Source organism: Pan troglodytes, chromosome 18, assembly GCF_028858775.2.
Source record: "Pan troglodytes isolate AG18354 chromosome 18, NHGRI_mPanTro3-v2.0_pri, whole genome shotgun sequence".
In the NCBI taxonomy this organism is placed as follows: domain Eukaryota; kingdom Metazoa; phylum Chordata; class Mammalia; order Primates; family Hominidae; genus Pan; species Pan troglodytes.
Window position 1 is genome coordinate 81893352 of NC_072416.2, and position 12481 is coordinate 81905832.

The 12481-nt window shown below is 45.2% G+C and overlaps 1 protein-coding gene and 1 long non-coding RNA gene across 4 annotated transcripts in view; one reads left to right on the forward strand and one right to left on the reverse strand.

The window, feature by feature from the left end:
- CDH13 (cadherin 13) overlaps positions 1 to 12481 on the forward strand; it is a 1164519-nt gene that overhangs the window by 1102365 nt on the left and 49673 nt on the right. The gene's annotated exons all lie outside the window — the stretch shown is intronic.
- LOC107968911 (uncharacterized) overlaps positions 490 to 12481 on the reverse strand; it is a 37996-nt gene continuing 26004 nt past the window's right edge. Inside the window, exons 2-3 of one of the 2 annotated variants that reach the window (XR_008539839.1) lie at positions 4265 to 4370; positions 490 to 1382 (exon numbers count right to left, since the gene is read on the reverse strand). This is a non-coding gene — a long non-coding RNA (uncharacterized LOC107968911). Of the gene's footprint in view, positions 1383 to 4260; positions 4371 to 12481 lie in introns of both variants that reach the window. The other variant, XR_008539838.2, reaches the window with a different exon arrangement.

A 12481-nucleotide genomic window follows, 5' to 3' on the forward strand; every position in this document is an offset into this window, starting at 1 on the left:
ATGGACACAGGAAGGGGAACATCACACTCTGGGGACTGTTGTGGGGTGGGGGAAGGGGGGAGGGATAGCATTAGGAGATATACCTAATGCTAAATGACGAGTTAATGGGTGCAGCACACCAGCATGGCACATGTATACATATGTAACTAACCTGCACATTGTGCACATGTACCTTAAAACTTAAAGTATAATAATAATAATAATAATAATAATAATAAAAACAGGGATTAAAGCGGGGCAAGGAAGAGAAGTTGGTCAGTAGGAAGCAGGTGGTCCTTTAGGCAATCCTGATGGATGAGGGGTCTGGCTCCTCATTATCCAGAGGCAGTGGTCTGGTAAGTTTCAGCTCCTTGATTTTATCTGGGAGACCTGATGGTTGGCTTCTTGAGAAAGGAACTCAGATAAGACAATTGTAACTTTCTCAAGTTTTAAAGTCTGGAAGGAACAATTTCTGTGGTTATTCAAAAAAAAAAAAAACATAAGCGTCAGTTCTGTGGGACAATTTGATCACTTTATTTTGGAGAAAAAAATGATGAACAGAAGTTTGTTTATAAGTTTAACCCCAATAATAGGCTAATCTCAGAGTGAACACAGATGAACCAAGAATTGCTTTGCTTTTGACATAATTTTTACAACATCCCACGGCAGTACATGCCAAACTTCACCTTGTGCTCAGCTTATGCCCTGCATTTATAAAGAGATCGTCTTTCCTAACCATTCGAGGGCTTTGTCCATTTCCCAAAGGACCTCTCCCCAGTCCTTTGCCAGTCAAATCACTCTTTCGAAGCAGTTGTGAATCCACTGCCCTTTCTCTTCTTCAATCATTGATTCCCTTCTCTCCATTGCATTTTCACTTGTCATGGATTTACTTATGATTCCTTTTTTTCTTCTTTTATTGCTTTACTTGTAATTAGCAAATAATAATTGTATATATTTATGAGGCATAATGTGATGGTTTGGTCTTTGCATACATAGAAACTTTGATCAACATCTCCCCCTTCTTCAGCCCTCTCCCTGCTGCCATGAATTTGACTCTTTTAGATTCCACAGATACATGAAATAATAAAGTATGTGTCTTTCTGGGCTTGGCTTATTTCACTTAGCGTAATTCTTATACTCTGAGTATCCTCCTAGAACCCTACATCTTTTGTGAGATTGACAGTCATACTTTGTGCTGGACTGGTGCATCTTTGGGATGGTTTTGTCACTGGGCGATAACTCATGAGGTCTGCTGACCAGGTAGATACCAGGAGTAAGCAGGATATTTGGCTGCAAGAGAGAATTATAGTCCTGGTCGGGAGTTCATTCAGGATGCTGTAAATGGAATACTGGGGTGATGAGCAGTCCTTGTGGGTCTTGTTCATATTTGTATATATTCAGGCCTAGGAATTCAGGGAAAAAAGGGATAAAACACACTGAATGAAAAGAGTGTGAACAAATGGATGAAGAGCCTCACACCAAGGAAAGCTTACGTTGCTACCAACTGGTACCAAACTCCAAGTCGTCCTGTTCTTTTCCAAGCGCAGTTTCTACTGCTTAGAAAAAGCCACCCAATCTGGATACGTGGATGTAGCAAATTTAACCCTAGACCTAGACTACCCATAGGATCAGGCTTGATCAGTCATTAATAATGATAATGAAAATTAATCATGAAAGCTATCTTGTGGTTGCACCTTAAAGCATCTGTTTCATGCTTTTACCCACACTAAGAGTGTTCAATCCCTGTTTTCATCTAGGATTGATAAGTGTGTTTCTGGATTTCAGAAATCGGATAGCTTCTGAAGTCTCAGCCTGTTAATATGGTAACTAAATATGTTAAGGTCCTAGTCTCTCAATGTTTAAGTACGATTTAATTTTTTATTTCCTAATTTACTCAATGTGTATGATATTGTTAAATTTGTGGCTTTATACCCTGAATCTCTTTGTCTGTATTTCTCTGTATTGCTTGGCAGTCAATTTGGTCAAAAGCAACAACGAAATGACCCTTACGAAGTGTCAAATGTCCCTTTATATGAGATATAAATGTCTTTGCAAAGACACTTATAAAGTTGTGAAGACGTTGTTTCCTTACTCTAATAGCTGCTGTATTCACGTAGGTTTGAAAAATGGGGTGGGGGAGGGCAGTGGCAGTGAGCGCCTAGGGGAAACTATGTCAGTCACCCCTGGAAATAAATCTGCAAAATGGACTAGCAAGCCCTGACTAGGAAGAGCCCGGCCACAGCAAAATCTTATTGCAGGCACGAAAAGGTCCTATTGCAGCAGTTGGGAGACCTTCGGTAAATTCTAACAAAGAATTAATGGCCTCAAACAAGCCGCCCGGTATGACCTTTGCCAGAAGAAACTAGGAGCAGACTTTCTTGCCTGGAACAGGTGGTGAGGAGGTTTTCAGAGAAGATGTGTGCAGTCCCTGGCAAGTAGCTGGTGCCCAGGAAGTGTCAGTTCCATTGTTTGCCAGGGAAGTCTCGGTGCACGTGGGGCTCACACACAAAGGAAGAGGTTAGAGAGTCCACAGAAAAGGGTGGTAGCTCAAAACAGTGGTTCTTAGGCGTTTGTCTGCAGGCACGCTGGTAATTCATGCTGACCATGCCCACAATCAGTGGCACCTAGCTGTGGCCCCACCCCTTTCCTGCCCACTATTGAAAGTGACTACATGGCAAAGAGCGCCTATTTCCTAGACTAAATCATTCTCAGACTTAAGTTATTACTGAGCGCTGTTAGACACAAGTTCCTTGATATCTACATCACAACTGAGTAGTTTATCTCAGTGGTAAGTCTCGAAGTTTGACTTCGAAGTTACTAAGAGCCTTCCAATAAAAGAACAGTTTAAGCCAATATTGTTTCACCATTGATAGTGATGAAGATATTAAATTCACACACATGTGCTGTGTAATTTTAAACCTTTCTCAAATGTGTATGATTTTTATAAACAGAAATATAATTTTAAGAAAGTTTTATATCTATGTAATAGGGTTCTTTTTTTTTTTTTTAGGAAATATTGCCATCCTGTAAATTCCAGTCCTATGTTCCTGAGTTATTCCCCACTAAGGAAAGCCCAGCTGTGGGACATAGACCTGGGTTCCAGCTCAGAGTTTAAATCATTATTCTCAGAATGGTGGTTCTCAAACTTTGGTGAATCAGAGCCACCTGGAAAACATGTTAAAAATGGAAAGGTCCCATCATATCATCAACAGCCCTGATCATTCTGATACACACCCAAATTGGAGAACCAGTGGCACAAACAAATGCCCAACCCTCATGGGCTATTCACAAGGCAAACAAAAATCAAGCTATGCTTGGGAGGCAGAGATCCACATTGGAACCACACTTCTGCTGCTGGAAAGCTGCATGACTCAGGCAAGCTCCTAGACCACTCTGAGCCTTTGTTTTCTCATGTGTAAAATAAGGTGGTAATATCTACCTCCCAGGTTGATGAGGCAATGGCAGACCGTAATGTATATGAATACATACATCGTACGCCACCTCCTCAGTGATCAGTGAATGTGTGCTTCCAGTTGTAGACACAACAGCAGAAAGTAAATGCTGAAAAATAGGAAAACACTCACAATGCATGATTTACGATGTGAGGGAGCCTGCTGGCATGGCCCTTGTCACGAGAGTAATTAAATAACCATTTGTGTAATTACTAATTTATATCCTGTCTCCCTGCTGGAGTGTAAGTTCCAAAAACTGGAGGGAATACACTGCTGTCTTCCCAACACCAAGCTCGGTGCCTGGCATGAAACAGACACCCAGCAAATGTTTATTCCAAATGAGCGAGTGAACAGTACGTCACATTAAAAACGTGTGTGTTTATGTATACATCGATACATAGGCTGGAAGCCTCTAGACAAAAATGTTAATAGTGCTTATCTCTGGAAGTGGATTAGGGTGATTTTAATTTTTTTCTTTTTTCTGCTCTGTATTGTCTGAATTTTCTGCAATTAACACAGAGGACCAAACCAGCGTTTCCTTGGGTAAATGCGAGTGGAGTTGCAGCCACCCCCTACCACTGTGCCTACAAGAGCATGTTTTCTTGTGATTCCAGCTTCCTTGGGGGTTTCAATATGTAGTCTCTAGAATTAAAAGGGTTTTGGGCCAGGCGTGGTGGCTCAAGCCTGTAATCCCGGCACTTTGGGAGGCCAAGGCAGGTGGATCACAAGGTCAGGAGTTTGAGACCAGCCTGGCCAACATAGTGAAACCCCATCACTACTAAACATACAAAAATTAGCCGGCCATGGTTGCACATGCCTGTAATCTCACCTACTTGGGAGGCTAAGGCAGGAGAATCGCTTGAACCCAGGAGGCGGAGGTTGCGGTGAGCCCAGATCCCACCACTTCACTCCAGGGTTGGCAACAAAGGGAGACTCCGTCTGAAAAAAAAAAAAGAGGGGGTTTTAGGAGAAACAGGAATTTAGTGATTTCTAAAGATAAGTAGAATTTGTTCTTATTCACCATTTCTTTGTCCTGATCATGGACTATGCAAAAAAGAGCTCACACAGCAGGCCTGAGACTGCTGTTCCTAGAAAGACCTGCCTACAAGGTTGGCCTCAGCTGGTATGTAGAATCTTGGATGTGGGGAGGGCTCCCACTCTCTTAACTGATAAGAGTGACTCACTGCACCTAAACTGCTTGCGCGAAGAAATGTGGTTTATGCTGAATATCTGTTTTCCCTCTGGGAGTCAAGAATTTTGCTAATGCCATGTGGAGGGTGTCTACGTGACCAGCCCCCCAAAAAAAACCCTGGGTGTTGAGTCTTTGATGAGCTTCCCTGATGGAGAACATTTCACATATGTTGTCACAACTTGCTCCTGGAATTAAGCACGTCCGGTGTGACCCCACTGGGAGCAGACTCCTGCAAGCTGGTACCTGGTTTCCCCGGGATGTTGCCCCATGTGCCTTTTTTCTGTGCTGTTTTCCCTGCATATTTTCCCTGTGATAAGTTTTAACCATTGAATATGACAATATGCTGTGTTCTGTGGGCCTTCCTGGCAAATCACTGAACCTGGGAGTGGTCTTCGGGACCCCCAGCACACAAACCCACCTAACTAAGTCCCCGTTGACAGCATGTATCAGATCCAAGGCAACTAAAGGGATGGGAATGTCTGGAGCAGCATAGAAGTGGGAGTTTGGCTGGGACAAGAGAGACAGGTGGCTCTTTTGAGAGACCTGCCTATGGGGGAGGGATGAATGAGCACTTTAGGATGAAGTGCCTTTAGAATTCTGGGTCACCCAGCACATGGGTCAACCAATGCATGTTAAAGAAGGTTTCTACTCTCATTCATTCCCTCATGCATGCATTCAACAACTGAGTACCTACCCACTCAGTGTATGCGGGCCACTCTTCTAGATTCTAGGTATGAAGTGTTAAGTAAGATAGATGAGGTCACTGCCCCTAGGAGCTGTCATTCTAAGTTGTAGAGCTGGCCAGGGAAGGAGGCAGACTTTAGAGAGACCATCCAGAGTGGCTTCTCTAGGGAACACAGAGGCCTCGGTGTTGGAGCTGAGATCCTACAAAGCATAAGACACACATGAGAAAATCTAAGACTTATCCGATGAGGCAAGTAGATAGGTGTTGAGACCAGAAATAATTTACTAATTTCAAGGAATGAAAGGAAGGCCAGCGAGTCTGTAACTTAGGGAGGCTGAGGAAAGAGGTAGAAAATGCAGGTAGAAAGTCAGGCAGGTCCAGAAGGATCCTCTAGGACCTTAGAGACCATGGTTAAGAGTTTGGATCTTATTCTATAACCCATGGGAAGTCATTGGAGGGTTTTAAGCCGGGGATTCACACTCTGTGATATAACACTGGCTGCTCTTTGGAGAATGGACTGTAGCAAGCAGAAGAGAAGCAAAGAATCAGGTGCATTACAGTGGTCTACACAAAAGACGATCCCTAGTCGTCTTACCACCTACCTCCTACGATGACCAAAGAAAGTGGACCCACACCACAGCTACCTCGGTCCACTGCATGTGTGGAAGGTGATGATTCTCTTGGGCATGATATATATTACTTGTTGTCATGGTAGGGATCAGAATGTCTGTAAAAAGCAAAGTTTTGGTCCATGTGCCATCAGAAGATGCCAGCTGCCATATGCCAGTCAGAATTGTCATGTGCTAGAGCCTCATGTAGACGTCCACAGGATTTCACCAGGGGCTCTGGGATGCCTGGGAAGGGGATCCAGGGAAGGGACTGGAGATGTCAAGAGCTCCTGCCCTGTTCTCAGCTGTTATGGAGTCACAGAAGGTCATACCTCCATGAAAGGCAAGGCAAGAAGTATCCCATCCTCCCAACCCCAAGAGGCCCTGCCCAGGCCACTCACTGGACAGCTCTTCTTGTCCACATCTGCTGGTTGTGGCATCCCCATCCCTGGGAAATTTGCTAACTTCAAGGAATTAAAGAAAGGCCGGTGAGTCTGTAACTTAGGAAGGCTGAGGAAAGAGATAGAAAATGCAGGTAGAAAGTCAGGCGGGTCCAGAAGGATCCTCTAGGGCCCTAGAGACCATGGCAGTCCTTTCTGTTTACTGAGACTGCTTTCTTTGGCTCTGGTTTCCTGGGACAGGAAGAGAACAGTACCCTGGACTGTGATGGGCTGTCACTGTCTAACTAATCTAGGATTCTGGAATTCACTAGCCATTCAATTTTATCCATACATTTTGTCAGAAGATTTGAAATATGCCCTTTACTTTACACTCAGGGCCATAGCTACATGAGCTATTTTAAGATAGTGTATTTCCTTCAATTGGGAGTTCTGTGTCTTTCTGGTTCTGCTTTTAATAATAACTACGGGGTCCAGTGGACTGAAATTAAATAGGGTGTGAAGAATTCCCCTACTGTTTCCCTTGTTTCCTACAGTTTTACAGGGTTGTTTGTATCCTTCAGCAGGAATATAAAAATACCCTGTATCTCCTCTCCTTTCGTAGTTTTTATTTTCTACGTTTGTCATAGTCTTTCCTATCCTACTATATATATGTGTGTGTGTATATATATATGTGTGTGTGTGTATATATATGTGTATATATATGCCATATATAGAGATAGATCCATCTTCCATCTATTATTATATCTATAATCTCCCTATATATAAATTTGATATGTATATAATCTGTGCCATGTCTAGTGCTCTGTTATATTGCATTGATCCATTTGGCTATTGTGCACTAATTGCCCAATATTACTTTATGACATTTTTAAGTCTAAACTGAAAGGAAAGCTATGCTAAGTCATGTAATGTTGGCAACTATGCTGTGCAAACATGGGTTCCCTACATCAGGGGTCCCCAACCCCTGGGCCACGGACGGCCCCAACCCCTGGGCCACAACATCAGATTGTTATTGGAGCACAAATCCTATTGTGAACTGCACACACAAGGGATCTAGGCTGCACACTCCTTATGAGAATCTAATGCCTGAACTGAGGAGGAACAGTTTCATCTCCAAGCCATCCCCCACCTGTTCGTGGAAAAATTGTCTTCCACGAAACCAGTCCATGGTGCCAAAGAGGTTGGGGACTGCTGCCCTACCTCACAGAAAGCGAGTGACCCCAAGAAGCCTGCAGAAGGGACTTGTCAAACCTTTGATCTCTTTCACCTTCCCACCAATACTTGAGCCCCTGAGGGCAGAGGCTGGCAGCCCTTGGCTCTGGAAGTCCTTCCAGGTCAACAGCTGGCCCTGGCCACTTGCCTGGAAGCTTTCTTCCCTGCTCCGAGGGGGCCCTGCTGAGAGTGAGCCCGCCTTCCAGGGTGGCGCAGGCCCCAGTCACCCCCACTGCGCTGCCTGCGACTCGAATTCTGTTACTCAGTTTGCCTTGCGTCTCCCAACACCGACACCCAGAAGAGGCCGAGGCTTGGCAAGCACTCAGAGCAGCTTCTGTGAAGCTACATTACAGGCTGAAATGAGCTCAGCTTTTAATTTGATTTTTTTTTCCTGTAACAAGCAAAGTTCACATTACAGATAAATTGCCCGGAAATTCCAATTTAATAAGGCGTATGCATTTTTCAGGCCTAGAAGCATTGAAAACATCTTGCACGCTAGTATTTTTACACTGAAAGGTTTATTAAAAAGACAGCTTTGAAAATGTCAGAAATTTACATAGCGCGCCTGGCCAATTGGTCAAAAAGCCTGATTGGACAAAAGCGCACGGAAGCCAGGAAGCGGGAGAGCAGGCTGTTCCGTGGTCTTGAGCTGTTCTCCCTCCACATCGGGAACGATGGCTCCACCGTTCATTGTCTCCACCCAGCTCTTAGTTCATGTTATATGGGTGCTCAGCAAATGAGTGTCCCTCTGTGCTCCTCTGTCTGCAGGTGTGGTTCTGAGTAGGAGCAGCAAGCTGGCCTTCCAGGGCATCTGTGTGGCAGGCACACCTCCTTGAGGTCTCCCATGGGAGGAGGCACCAAATAAAATAAGCAAACTGGCCAGGTGCGGTGGCTCATGCCTGTAATCCCAGCACTTTGGGAGGCCAAAGCAGGTGGATCACTTGAGGTCAGGAGTTCAAGACCAGCCTGGCCAACATGGTGAAACCCCGCTCTACTAAAAATAGAAAATTTAGCCAGGCATGGTGGCAGGTGCCTATAATTCCAGATATTTGGGAGGCTGAGGCAGGAGAATTATTTGAACCCAGGCGGCAGAGGTTGCAGTGGGCTGAGATCGCTGCCACTGCACTCCAGCCTGGGCGACAGAGCAAGACTCCATCTCAAAAAATAAAATAAAATAAGCAAACAGAGGGGAGCAGAAAGAGTCCTGTGAAAACTCAGTTAAATAGCACAGCTCTGGATACTTGATAATTTTTTTAAGGAGGAAAAAGAGTGAGACATTGTCCTGTAAAATCATCCAAACCCTGGCTTTCCCTGGAAATGTGGCGCAGGCAGGCCTAACCGTGCTGAGTATTGTTTCTGAGGACTGCCTCCGAGTTCATGTCTCTAAGCATTTTATTGAATACAACTGCTTCTTTGACAAGAAACAAGCAAACATGCTAATTGTACAGCAAAATTATGGCATCATGAGACAAAAAAGGAATGACAGAGGGAGCATCAAGGAGCATTGCTTGTACGCCAAACATGAAAGCCAAATTTATTTAATTCAGTTTTTATTTATCTTCTAAACTGAGTTGAGTAATCAGGGAATAGAATGCGGTTCATTTAAAACTTTCATTATTTCAAATATGTTGAACCACTACCAATCACTCCTGGATCAACAGGAAACTTGCTACCTGATGAGTTGCCTTTTTTTTTTTTTTTTCTCTTTCCATCCCCATGATTGTTCCAGCAGAAGGAGAAAAGATGTAATAAACCTTTACCGGGCACCGTCTGCGTCCAGGCACTCTACCCGGCCCTGGGGGTGCAGGGCAGACCACCCCAGCCTCAGGCATGATAAACACTGTGTACCGAGAAGCCCAGCCCCTGGAATCCAGCATGCTGGTGCTACCTTCCAGCTCTGTCTCTTATTAACTGGGCCGCTTTTGACAAGTTGCTAAGCCTCTCTGATTCTTAGTTACCTCAACTTTAAAACAAGGACGATACCCACTTCATCAGGTTGTCATGAGTCACAGAAATAAATGTAGTGATGCTCTTAAAGGGTTTAGCACCAAGCTGGGCCCAAGGAAGCATTCTGTGTGTCTATTGACCAACTTTTACCTATCCTGACACCAAGGAGCTTAGAGTTTGGTGGAGATGGCAGAGCCATCGGGGCCCGTGTTAGGCTCCCAAAGGCATTTTTCCCAGTGCATGTGCCTCGCACAGACCTAGTGAGGTGATTAATTCTACTGGGAAAGTCACACTGGATGAACGAGAGGAGACGTATGAGTGGGGTCTTGAAACAGTAAAAATTTGCCAGGTGGAAGCATAAATGACTCTTTAAATGAAAGGCTGGTGTTTTTAAAGCAGTTCATTCTCATGAGTAATTCATCGCTTCTGTTTTCACAAAATAGTGAAAGGATCATTGCAGCAGCAAGGGCATGTGGAAGCCCTGCGTTCGCCTCATCCGTTCTCCCCATCTGTCCCCTGTCACAGTTGCAGCATCAAAACATCGTTCCCCTAGGCTCTGCTGAGTCGGATGTTTCTGAAACATTCCAGGGGACGGTGTGAGTCACATCAGGGAGGACACACAGGGCCATGACCCCAGTGAGCCATTAACACACCCATAGCCTGACTCTGCAATGGCTCCCCCGAGGGCGCCCTGCGCAAGACCAAGCCCTTTGTGTCAGCTTCAGTTTGCCCTCACAGCTACCCCAGAACACCACTGGGACTGTCCCCGAGTCACAGAGGAGGAAGTAGAAACACAGAGAAGTAGCTTGCCAGGCTCACTGTTAGAACCCAGGTCCTTTCCTCTCCAGAGTCCATGACTCTAACACTCATGTGATGCTGGCAATGTGAACGGCTGGGGGGAAGCAGCAGAGGGTGACAGCAGGCCTTGGCACCAGAGATCCAGCCTGCGAATCCCAGCCATGCCCCATATTAGCCAATGATCTTGGCAAAGTTCGCATATCTCTAGGCCTCTCAGTTCCTCATCTGTAAAAGGGGAGGAATAATATTATCAACCTCCCAGGGCTGGTGTGAGGGCTGAAGGCATAGATGCTGGAAGCTCCTGGAGCGGTGTCCAGCCGGCGCAATGTAAGGCTCGATGCTGCTGCAGCTGTGTTACTATTAATATTAAATGGAGGCTGCACCCCGAGGCTGTTTTAGGAAAGAACAGGCCAGACGCCTTCCAGGAAGCATCAGCAGGAGCCTCTCCTGGCATCCTTCTGCAGTTTGGGGGTCTGGTACATCCACTTTGCAGGACAAAAACTTGATTTGATTCTCAGGTCAGTTCACATGACCCCAACACAAAAAGGATTGATACCAACCCAGACCACCTCTGTGTGAATTAAATTTACACAGCGCTGTATCAGAGCATCTGTCAATGCTGACTGGAAGCCCAAAGACCTCCAGATGGTTGGTTCTGAGACTCCAGGAGAGGCTGGGAACACTCGGAGGGGCTCTGGATGGTGGCCAGGCGAGGGTGGTAGGTGAATTGCTGTCTGTCCTGGGTCGCCATGAGGCTTGTGGTGACTGCATAGATGCCCATTCCCTTTGTCAGCCAGCAATTTCTTATTCCCTGGCTCCCCTTCTCAACAACCCAAGTTGACCATCCCTTCTTCAGTGACCACAGCCTCCCCCAGGTAACAATCCCATTGCAGCCCCCAAGATGACCTTTAAGTGATGGACAAGGGCAGTTCTTCTTCTCCTTGGCCACACAGGAGGCATCCCTCTTGCTTCCACCTACATCTGAATAATCCCACCCACCACACTTCGATTCAACCTAACTCTATCCTCAGAGGCCACCTTTTCTCAGAATTCAGTATCTTCTTCGAAGTAAGATCCTTCAGATGAAACATACCTGCTGACCACCCACCCTGAGTCACTAAGTTAGCTGGGAAGCAGCAGTTTTGAGTGTGGGTTCAGGGTCGCAGCTCCAAGGTCAGACCACCTGGGCCCACGTCCTGACTCTACGATTTGCGTAGCTGTTGGTTTGTGCCTCAGAGTCCTCATCTGTAAGTGGGGATATTATACCTACTATAATAAATTAGTAATGCCATGGTAGCAAAGTATTGCAAACATGGAGGCTAGAAATTTATTCTCCCACAGTTCTGGAGGCCAGAAGTCCAAAATCAGTCTAACTGAGTCAAAACCAAGATGTTGGCAGGGCCACGCTCCATCTAGAGGTCTAGGGGAGGATCCTTCCTGCCACTCCCCACTTCTGGTGGCTGCAGCATTCCTTGGTTTGTGGCTGCATCACTCCAATCTCTGCCTCCACAGTCATGTGGTCTTCTCCTTTTCTGTGTCTCAAATCTCCTCTGCCTCCCCCTGAGGACACCTGTGATTGCATTTAGCAACCCCCAAACAACCCCCAAGATAACCCAAAATAATCTCATCTCAAAAACCTTAACTCAGCTCTGCAAAGTCTTTGCTCTATAAAGTAACATTCCCAAATTCCAGGATTAGGAGGTAGATATCTTTTTCCTGTGAAGACTCGGGGGTAATTTGCTCCATGCCCTTCAGTTGGAGATTTTCAATCCTGTTGGTTAAATCAGGTCTTAAACATCCTTAGACCCAAACCTGGCCATACAAGGCAGAGGAAATCAACTTCATGCATCTTTACCAATGTAAAGATTCCCATGTCTCTTCATGGGGATATACATCAAAGATCGGTAGGAAATGGAGCAAAGTGCCAACAGCATCTTTCTGGCTTAGGTCTGCAAGTGGCACATTATCCAAGCCACCCAAATCAAAGAAAGCTGAGTCATGCCCAGTTGAGTCTCCCTGATAGATAAGACTATTATTTCTTACTCTATGTGTCTATATTGTTTAAATCTCAAAAGAGCAACCTCAAAACAAGTAACATTTTTAAATCTTGGATGGTTTCCCATTATCCAGAGTCAAAACCCCTTAAAACAGTAGTTCAGGTTCTCTATAATCTTGTCTAATCTGTTTCTCAAAACTCATTAACTTTT